Consider the following 10,432-nt stretch of genomic DNA (forward strand, 5'->3'; position numbering starts at 1 on the left):
TAACTCTCACCAAGAAAGAGGTTTTATTACTAGAACAGAGAAAAATGGAAAACGTATATGGTTACAAATCTGCTACTTTCCACTGGAACTTACTATCATCCAATATACTGTATCTACTTTGGTTTGATGGTATTGGGGTTTGCAAATTTTTATACGTGCTATTTTACTTACATATCAAACTTTTCCCTTTTATATTAGAGTATGCTATTATCTAGAATGCCCTATATTTTCTTCATTTTTCCAAAACCTACCCACCTATGGAAGTATAGTTCAATTTATATACCCTATATGAAAATTTTTCTACTCTTCCTAGGTTAAAATGATCTCTAGTTCCCTTAGTGGTACTGAATGTCTTTAATTATTCTAATATATTACTTTCCTGTATTACATTGGCTTAATGCCAATAAAACCTTAACAGTGTTGCATCTTGTGCAATGTCCATATTGCAAATTTGCATATGATGAAAATATTGGTTTTCTTATAATTCTCAAAAAACATTTCAGTTACAAATGGCTCTCTAAATGGAATCATACATATGTATAGATATATGCAGATACATGCAAAGCTATGTCTTGCCCTAAGACAGAACATTAAGTATGACTACTCAAAGACCCTCAGGTTATTTACTTTTAATTATACAGAATAAAATTAACTTATTCTACCATAGCACTTACAGCTGCTTGTGTCTGTCTATCTCATGACAGCAAACATCTTAGGGCATCTTCTAATAGATTCTTGTTTTGTTTATCATAGTGGAATTTAAAATTTATGTAAAATAAATTTAGTAAATTTGTTGATTTAGAGCACAAATGTCCAGGGAATACCAAGTATGAGTTAGGTGAAAAGGGTTAATTAGGTGAGTTAAAGATATATTTAACAAACTTTCTCTCCTTCTTCAAAAGTTAGGCCTGCCTTAAAAATAAAGCTCCTTTATCCATGGATCCAGTATCTTAATCATACTGATTTCTACAAAGAAACAAAATCATTTTCAATACTGTCTAAAAACCTTGGTATATAGAATTGCCTATAATTTGTTGGGTACGGTATAGAAGACGTTTGCCAACCCATATCCGTAGTTCATAGCCAAAGTTTCCTGATAGATCATGATTGATGAGACATATGGGAGACGCCACTCTCATGTTTTCTGATATTTGGAGCTTATTTTATTAGATGGCAGGATATGCTGGTTATTCAGTTAGTTTCTATTTAGTGCAATGTGATTAGAAAAGATAAGAGACAAATCTCCTTTCAAGTAAAAAACTATATACATTTTCTATAGATATATTAGCTACTTAGTAAATAGAAGCAAAGCTAAGCTTAAAATACATTAACTGGGCAAACATAAATAAATGCATAAAGGCATAAATAAAAGTATAAAAGAGTAGGTTATAAGTTGCTCTATATCCATAAGAGAATACTAAAGTGGTGATATTTCATGTATCTAGAACATATCTTTATTTTAAAAAATTACTCTGAAAGAGACTGGATTTTATGCAGAATTTGTAAATACAAATCTTAGTTTGCTTATCAAGCTATTTGTCTCCCTGAGTTCTCCAGATTCTGTTTTTTCCAATAAAAAAATCCAACTTAACTTTTAGATCAAAAGGATAAAAGAAAACTGATTACACGTTAGAATGTTTTATTATGATTTTAATAACTATATAAGAAAAAATACTATATTACCTAACAAATTTGGATCAAAATGCATAAAGATTTTCTAGCTGGATAAATATCTGTTTATATACATAAATATTTGTACATGTATAATTCCTTTGGAGATTTTCTCTAATATAAAATTTTAAACATTTAAAATTATATAATTTAATCACATCTGTATCCCTTCTCATCGTTATGCAAATATATAGAAACTAGTGTTTCAAAATATGTTTTTTCACATTTTTTGCTATTTTAAAGAAAGTATTTTTTCTTAATCTAATTTTAATAAAAATTTAATATCAACCACATAATCCTTTACAATTTCCTTTTGAAATGTCTCTAGAAAAAATTTGTTGTTTCATTACCATATATTATGTTTTTGTATACTATAAAAAATTGCCAACTCTTCTCATGCATTCTTGTTTTTCAGTGATCTATGAAAGGCTTATATTTTCATATTTGTATGTACTCAAATATTGCAGAGTATTTCCAATTAGTGCCACATATCTTAAGTATTACAGTGAAATGTCTTTTGTTTGCTGTGTTTAAGAGCGGCATAGTATGGACTTATTTACAGTCTCAGAAAAGTTTCAGGGAAGGACTAGATATCAAATAGGTAGGACATATTTGGTTGGGTTTTAGTTTTCTTTAAATATACATACCTATTTTTTCCCTGTAGCCAAAATTGAACAATCTTTCCACTTAGCCTTTAGTGCACTTTGTTTCCCATTAGGCATAGCAAAATTTTTAGCTTAAGTACTCTAAAATGTATTTTTCTTAAGTACACATAATAATTTATTTCCAAAGCTTTTCTCTGTATTACATTCAATTGTAAAGCTGACTAAATAGTTGCACTGTGAAATTGACTACTTGGCCAATGAAGCAGAGCCTAATCTTTGGCATTCAAAGATAATTCTCTGTCCTGGCACAAAGTAGCTCTGTTGTATAAAGGTACTTTCTATTTTCCATAATGCTAGATGCTCAAAATAGAAAAAGTCATTTGTAGTTTGAATACAAATATATGTATCATTAGTAAAATAATTTTGTATATATCATCATTCTGTATTACAATGGTTAGAAGAAGGCATCTGCTTTATTGATTTAAAAGGGACTTTTAAAAATCTGTTTTCGTGTGTAAAAGACCTGTACTGTATTGACTGACACAATGAAAATGTCTAAAACTTAGGCAAACTCACCTATGTATATCTAGATATATATTTATCTATATAAAAATGGGATTTTAAAAATTTACTAGGCATAGCTTAGAAACCTATTTAAGAAATAGAAACAAAGGGTCAGTGCCTTTCTCATCTCTTAGCCATTTCTATAAATATGTAATACTGTAATTAAATTTAGTCATTTTAAGTGACTTGGATACCACAAAGAATTGGATTGTCAAATCAGGCTCCCATGAATCAGAGACATTTCCCAACATCAAGCTTTACTAATCATTTAGGTATATGAGAGCTCAAGCTGCACAGGTAAAGCAGGGACTCTGGGGCTGCCTTAGTTCATCTTCCAGGTCCTTTCTTTTCAGACCATCTTTGGCCCAGGTTAATAGATGAGGTTTCTACATAAGGCATGCACACCCAGGTGGAGCAATTTAGTTCATAAGACATTTCCATTTTACACTCAGATTGTTGTGTAGCTTACATGACGTTTTCCAGGAAAACATGAAGGTAAATCCAAAGATCCTAGATTTGTTTTCTTTAAGTAAGCCTAGCCAACCAGATGTATTCTATTAAAAGCTTTCCAAAGATAAGTCCTCCATTGCTGCCAAGACCAGTATGTTTGTCTTTAATATTCTTAACAGGAGATGAGTCTTGTAACCTGCCTTGTTTCCTTCTTTGCATTGCCCTTCCCTCTATAATAGGATTACAGGTTTCATAGTCCAGCTGCTTAACCTTTTCCTTCCCGGTACTATATGAGGATTTTAAACTTTCCCTTTCACTCTCAGCAAACTACAAGGATGGCACTTAATGGCCAAGAACCGGCTTTATTCACTGTGTCACTGATTTATTTGTTGTTGTACATTTTTCAGTCAGTCAACATTTATGGATAGTTTGCTGTTTAATATAACTATTTACCATAATTGTCTTGAGCCCAATACAGATACTTTTTGCCCCTAAAGCAATTATGACTAGTCCATCAACCTCAATTAAGAGGAAATAAGTTAATATTTTAAATATGAATGATGTAGTTAAAAAGTTATGAAACATTCTGTAATGGGTGCTGATTATTTTTAAGTTTCCAATTCTATGGTACATTGATGAGAGGAAGCTACATGGAACAGGATTAATGTCAAAACGGAAAATAAAATAGAACTTTCAGCTGTTTAGCTATTATTGGTAATTTATTTGGTCAGGTTCAAACTCATCAGTGAAAGCAGTATTTTATATGGTTGCAATGAGAATATTGATAATACCTCTCCTATCCCCAAGATATTATGTCATATACTTTTCATAAATTATATCTGGCATGATACTGGACTGATTAAATTTTTCTTGAGATAATGCTGCATTATAAAAACTCCCAAAATATCAGTAGCTAGAAGACAAGAATTTATTTCATACTTAGAGGTATGCATGTTGGTTCAGATTAAGCCCATCTCATCTGGGGTCAGCTGGATACATCTGTGCTGGGCTGGGCTCCAGACTTTGAATTGAGTCCAAGTCACCTCCATGTTATCTTCATTGTGGGACCGTGGCTGAAAGTGGAATCCAGGCTGAAATTGCCACATTAACCTGGGGCCTACTTTTTCATGGCAGTAGCAAAAACTCCAAAAGGACTAAGTGAAACTGGCCATGTCTCTTACAGCTTTATTTCACAACCTGACCCACTTTTACTTCTGTCTTCTTTCCATCTGCCAAAGTAAGTCTCATGTTTAGTCAATGAGGTATGTGAAAGAATAATGAACTCACGAGGAAGCTGTGATTGAATTGGATAGAACAGGCATAATTTGGGGCAAATAATATAGTCTATCACAAACAGCAGTGGATAGCCTTTTCCCCCCCAAAGTTTCAATACCAAATAAAATGCAAGTTCATCAGTGAAGAGGCTTTAGCCTAATAGTATATTTCAAACTTTTATAAGTTTTATTTCACCAGTGAGGAGGTAAAGTATTTGTTTGTTTATTCTTAAAATTGCTATTAGTTCACTTAGTTCTTGGTGAAGGAGTCAACATTTAAAATATCTCTAGAGTAATAGAATGCGAATAGAAATAGAAACCAACCATGCACTGAGGTCATGTTTGTGACCTACTGTGCCATAGTTATAAGAGAGGTAATTGCTCTTGTTTTAAATTGGGAAACCTGAAGATGATTTCCTTTAGAGAATTTTATTTGAGGACTGTTTAGTTTTCTTTCGCTAACAAATTACCATAAATGTAGTGGCTTGAAACAGCATCTTTTATTAACTCACAATTTTTATAGATGAGAAGTACAGGCAGGGTCAACTGGGTCTCTGCTTAGTTTCTCATAGGGCCAAAGTCAAGATGTTAAGTCAAGATGCTAAGTTCTTACCTGGAGGCTCGGGGGAAGAATTTTATTCCAGACTTATTTTATTCCAGATTCAGGTTGTTGGCTGAATTCAGTTTCTTGTCATTGTAGGAGTGAAGTCCCTGTTCCCTTTCTGGCTGTCAGCCAGGAACTGCTTTCTGTTTCTAGATGTCACGTTCATTCCTTTTCATATGCTCCCTCCATTTTCAAACCAGCATTTGCTCGGTCAATCTTTCATGTGCTTTGAATCCCTCTGACCTCATCTGTCAATAGTGAGAAAACTCTCTTCTTTTAAAGGGCTATGTGATTAGATTAGCACCACCTGAATAATTTCTCTTTTTTATGGTCAACTCCTCTGTAATCTTACCTACATCTGCAACATCTTTTTTTCCATGTAATATAACGTAATCATGGGACTGACACCTAGAGGTAAAGGTCATGGGGGACATCTTAAAATTCTGCTTAACACAGGAAAATCCTTTTTCAGACACATTTGATATTCAAATTCATTTACTAGCAGAATTACAAATTAGCCTTTTAAATATTTTTCCTCATAAAACTATCAGATTTCCATTTCTCTAGGGATTTTCTCCAGTTTGCTGTTCAATGACACCAGTTAAGTTTTCTTCATTATTATTAAGAATTGCATATATATTTAAGAGATTGTCATTCATTACTTTTTCATCTCTTTGAAAAGACATAGCCTGACATAGTAGATGAAAACTAACATCTTTAAAGGCACAAAAGTATTAAACATTTTTCCCACAAAGTTGTAGACACTCAAAGTACTATCAACAGGCATATCTTGTCACTCCTCAAAAATAAGAGCTGAACTAGTTAAAATTAATGTTGTAAAGAATACCTAATATAATAGAATCACTATAGAAGTGTTGAATATATCCAGGGCCCTATTTAGATAATTAATTAATCTATGTGCATTACACAGACTATAAAGCTTAGCAGAAGAAGCCAATCCAGGGGATGTCCAGTACAGACTTTCCCACAAAAAAGTTATTTAATAATAATGCCCAGGCCTTTAAAATAGGATACTGAAAATGCTCCAATTAAAGAGCATATTGTTTTACAGATGTTGCTGTGTCTAGAGCAAGATCCTACCGCAAAGGTTAATATCAAGAGCACAATGATGATAAATTCTTCAAAAAATACCAAACCCAAATCAATTAATTTGTGAGACATTGTATTAAAGTCTCTGTTCTCTCTTTTTTGAAGCATGAATGAAGTAACTGAAGATCCCAGGCAGCTTAAGGAGTACTCAGTTTTCCCATGAAGATTTAATCTTTTGTTTAGAAAGTATGAAGAAAAATAGCACTTACTGTGATCCGAGGAACTTCTAAAATAATCACTAATACAGCTTTTGTAAATATAAGTAGCTAAGTTGGCCATCTGTACAATATCTAGAGGCCACCTACATGCCATGTCATGTGACTGCCTCAATGTTTAAGCCAGTGATGGGATGGTGAATCCTTCTTGGGCTTCAAATCTCACTGCCCAGCTCCTATTGATATCAGTCTAGCTTGCTGCAACCATTCTTTAAGACATACATGGATACTCTGAATTGGAATAAATATCAGGTCTTCTGTAGTCAAAGAGCCATAGGTTCTCCCATCCTCATACTGGTCATCCAATGCCAGGTGCAGATGTTGAGACTACAGCCAGCCATATGTACCACCTCCTCCCTGAGTGAATGCTAAAATGGTACCTCATCAGTATGGTCTTGGGCTACAGTTGCCACCAGGACCCAAGTACCACCACTGAGGAGGCTCTGGGCACAGCTGACCATTACACTTTATTTAAAGAGCTGTAAAATTTAGTATGCAAGTAGATTTTGACACAGACAAATTTGTCAGATCAGCATCTACACATGAGTCTGATACATAGCTTCATTTATGCATTCTTGCTAAATATCGATTTCCTGTATTGATTTTAAGTCATAATTTTACTCAAGGTAACTATGTCAAAACTTTGACCTACTCATCTTACATGCTTCTTTACCCAAACAAGCAACTCCTCTTCCCACCCACCTTTTGTCTGTCAGGGGTTTTGCTTCCTCCTGAACAGATAAAATATAGATGCCATGAGACTGAAAAAACAAAACAAAACAAAAAAACTCAGTAGTATAACCTTCCTTCCTTCAATAATTACTCTGCTGTTTCCTTGCCTATGTTCAGTTTTCCAGTCTCTCCAATGGAGGCTATCCAAACCATGATTTAAATCTTCATTTCATCAGCTTTTTTCACGTACTGCATTTAAGCATCCATTTTTACCATTCCACTGAATGACTCATAAATGTGACCCCATAAACCCACTGATTGCTTAATCAAATGGACACATGTTAATTCTTGTTTAATCTCTCTGGAGTGTTCTATATCACTGGCATGTCTTTTATATTGTGATTCTCTCTCTCCTTTCTTTTTATTTATGACATCAAGGTTTTCACTCCAGTTTTTCTGAACATTGTTTCTCAAGTGTCTTCATTTAATCTCCTTTCTTTGACTGTCCTCTCATTATTGGCTCTTCCCAGAATCCCATTACCAAACTGTACCTCCTCAACTTCTCTATGAACACACTACACATCCACTCCTAATTGCCTGATTTCATGTATTGCTTGTATTCTTGTAATTGTCAAATCTAAAATTTATTTCAAACCACTTCTGTCAGTTCCAGACATACATTTCTCTGTCAGCCATACATTTATTGGCCCCACCACGAGATTCTTCAGACATTCACATTCAACATGATCCAAAACAAAGGAACAAGAATAAATATACATTTCAACACTCAGATCTTTCTCTTCCAGGGGGAGAAAAAAATCAAAGAAATTAAGTTAGATCCTTAAAAGTGAATACCGAAAGAATTGAAATTTAAAAGTATTTCAACATTGAATAATTTGAGGAAAAAAATTACACTTGCATTTCTTTCAAGATAGATTTAATCACTGATGATGATTAAATCAGAAAATCCACAAACTGTGCTTCCATGGAAAGGAATAAAATATAGGAACATTCTTATATTAACAAGACATCATCAGTCATCACTGTGTCCCACAGAATTTTGATTCATTTGCTTCCAAGAGGAAACATTATAGTACAATAATATTGTCTGAGAACATTCATTGTAAGAAAAACTAATTTTAAAATAATCTTGTCTCATAAATACTTAGAAAAATGAAAAGTTTTTTAAAAGAAAAAAGGCTTTTAATGAGGTTAATTAAATTGATTTGAAAGAGTAGAAAATTTAGAGATGCTACAACCAGGAAATGTGTTGAAGTATGAAAACAAGAAAAGAATACCTAAGTTATTAGTGGCATTTAAACTTTGCTCTCCCAGAGTCAAAATGTAATGGTTTCAGTCAGATCTCATTAAATGTGTAGGAATATTTCATACCTATGGAGAAAAGCTTTATTTCATTATTTTAATATTTTACAATGTAATTCTTTATAAAGGCTTTAGTAAAATATACACAAAAGGCACATGAACATTTAGTTTAGCTTTTTCTCTAGAAGCAGTGGAACAAAATAAGGTTTCAGAGAGAAAGAGAAAGACATAATAAGTAAATAAATGGAAAACAGACATTGTTACTCTCTTCCTTGTAGTATGAAATCAGGACCAGATGAAGGGGAAGAAAAGGTGATTGTGGCTATGATCAGTGAAATGATGTAGATGGACCATATGCATCATCCATCTATCACTTACAGCAGTGACTTTCAAAGGAAAAGAGAAACAAAGTAAGCATTCAAAGACAAAGCGGAAATCATTCCTAGTTAGTCAAGTGACCTATTTCAGAATGTATCTAAGTGGTAAGACTACCTGTATTTATAAAAATTATAATGCAACAATTATGCTTGACAAACGAATGTATCTTTCAATCAAATGAATCCAATACTCCACCTTTGAGGATTTTCTGTCAGGAATGTAAATGGAGATTTTACCTACGGATAAATAAGTGAATAAATTACCTTTGTTGAGTTTCTCTTTTTATAAATTATGAAAGAAAGATACTGAGAATAAAGAATCTGTCTACAGAGTGTAATAGAATTTAGGAGGAAAATAACTGTTTCTTCCTGCTAAGTAAACTTTAAATGGCCAGTCTGCTCAGATAAAAGAGCAGTACATATTTTGGCAATTATCTAAGAAACCACAAAAATTATACAGAAATCTCAGCATTTTAGATCTTGAAGGGGACTTAAAACTTTAGTCTGAATAATTTATTTCAGGAATTAAGAAGCGGAAGACCTAAAGGGTCAAGTACAATCTGAAATACCCTAGAAATATTTTAAGATAGCATGCTTTTTTGGATATGGCAACTAGTGCTATATTCTATATTTCTAGAGATTTTCAGTTTTCCTTTGAAATAAATTCAATAATTTCTACTTTGCACAGGAGTGAAAAACTTGAAAGTATGATCACTTATAATGCCATGGAAATGTTTAATTGCTATTTTTTAATGCAAATTAATTTTCTCATATGCTTAATTTAAGTATCATCCAATTTTCCTCTCTGTGGCCTTTTGCTTAAGGAGTAATTACATTGCTGACATTTTTAATTAAAACAGTGCTATCTATTTTAAAAAGCATTAAGCCTGCCATTGATTTTTTTTTTTTTTTTTTTTTTTTGCGGTACACGGGCCTCTCACTGTTGTGGCCTCTCCTGTTGCAGAGCACAGGCTCCGGACGCCCAGGCTCAGCGGCCATGGCTCACGGGCCCAGCCGCTCCGCGGCATGTGGGATCTTCCCGGACCGGGGCACGAATCCGTGTCCCCTGCATCGGCAGGCGGACTCTCAACCACTGCACCACCAGGGAAGCCCTGATTTTTAGATCCTGAATAAAATTTTGGTTGATGAATCAGGCTATGTGTCTTAATACTCTATGAAGCCTATATGTATTAGCATACCATTTGATTTGAATATTATTCAGATAAAAATTCATTTATTAAAAGTCAATAGCATCATTAAAAATTAGGATCCTAATAAAATCAAACAGATTATATATATATATATATATATGTATATATGGTCCATTTTAATGAGGCTACATATCACCTAATTTAATTTATAGTTGGATATTAGAGATTTAACATTTTAGCAATCTTTAGAGCTCTGAAAAATAATCAGTGATTTAGTATATATTTATTAGATATATTTCCCAATTCTGGAGAATGTTTCAAACTCTTAATGAAGTGAAGCTGCGACCCATTTATCCAATACATTGAGATTTTAGTAATGTTATACAGGATGCTTCTTTTTTTTTCTTTTTTTTAAA

The 10,432-nt window shown here is 33.2% G+C and overlaps 1 pseudogene; it reads right to left on the reverse strand.

Moving 5' to 3' along the window:
* Positions 1-5,704: 5,704 nt before the first annotated feature.
* On the reverse strand, positions 5,705-6,557 carry LOC115864278 (magnesium transporter NIPA2 pseudogene; annotated as a pseudogene).
* Positions 6,558-10,432: the final 3,875 nt, after the last annotated feature.

Source organism: Globicephala melas, chromosome 4 (assembly GCF_963455315.2).
Source record: "Globicephala melas chromosome 4, mGloMel1.2, whole genome shotgun sequence".
Taxonomy (NCBI): Eukaryota; Metazoa; Chordata; class Mammalia; order Artiodactyla; family Delphinidae; genus Globicephala; species Globicephala melas.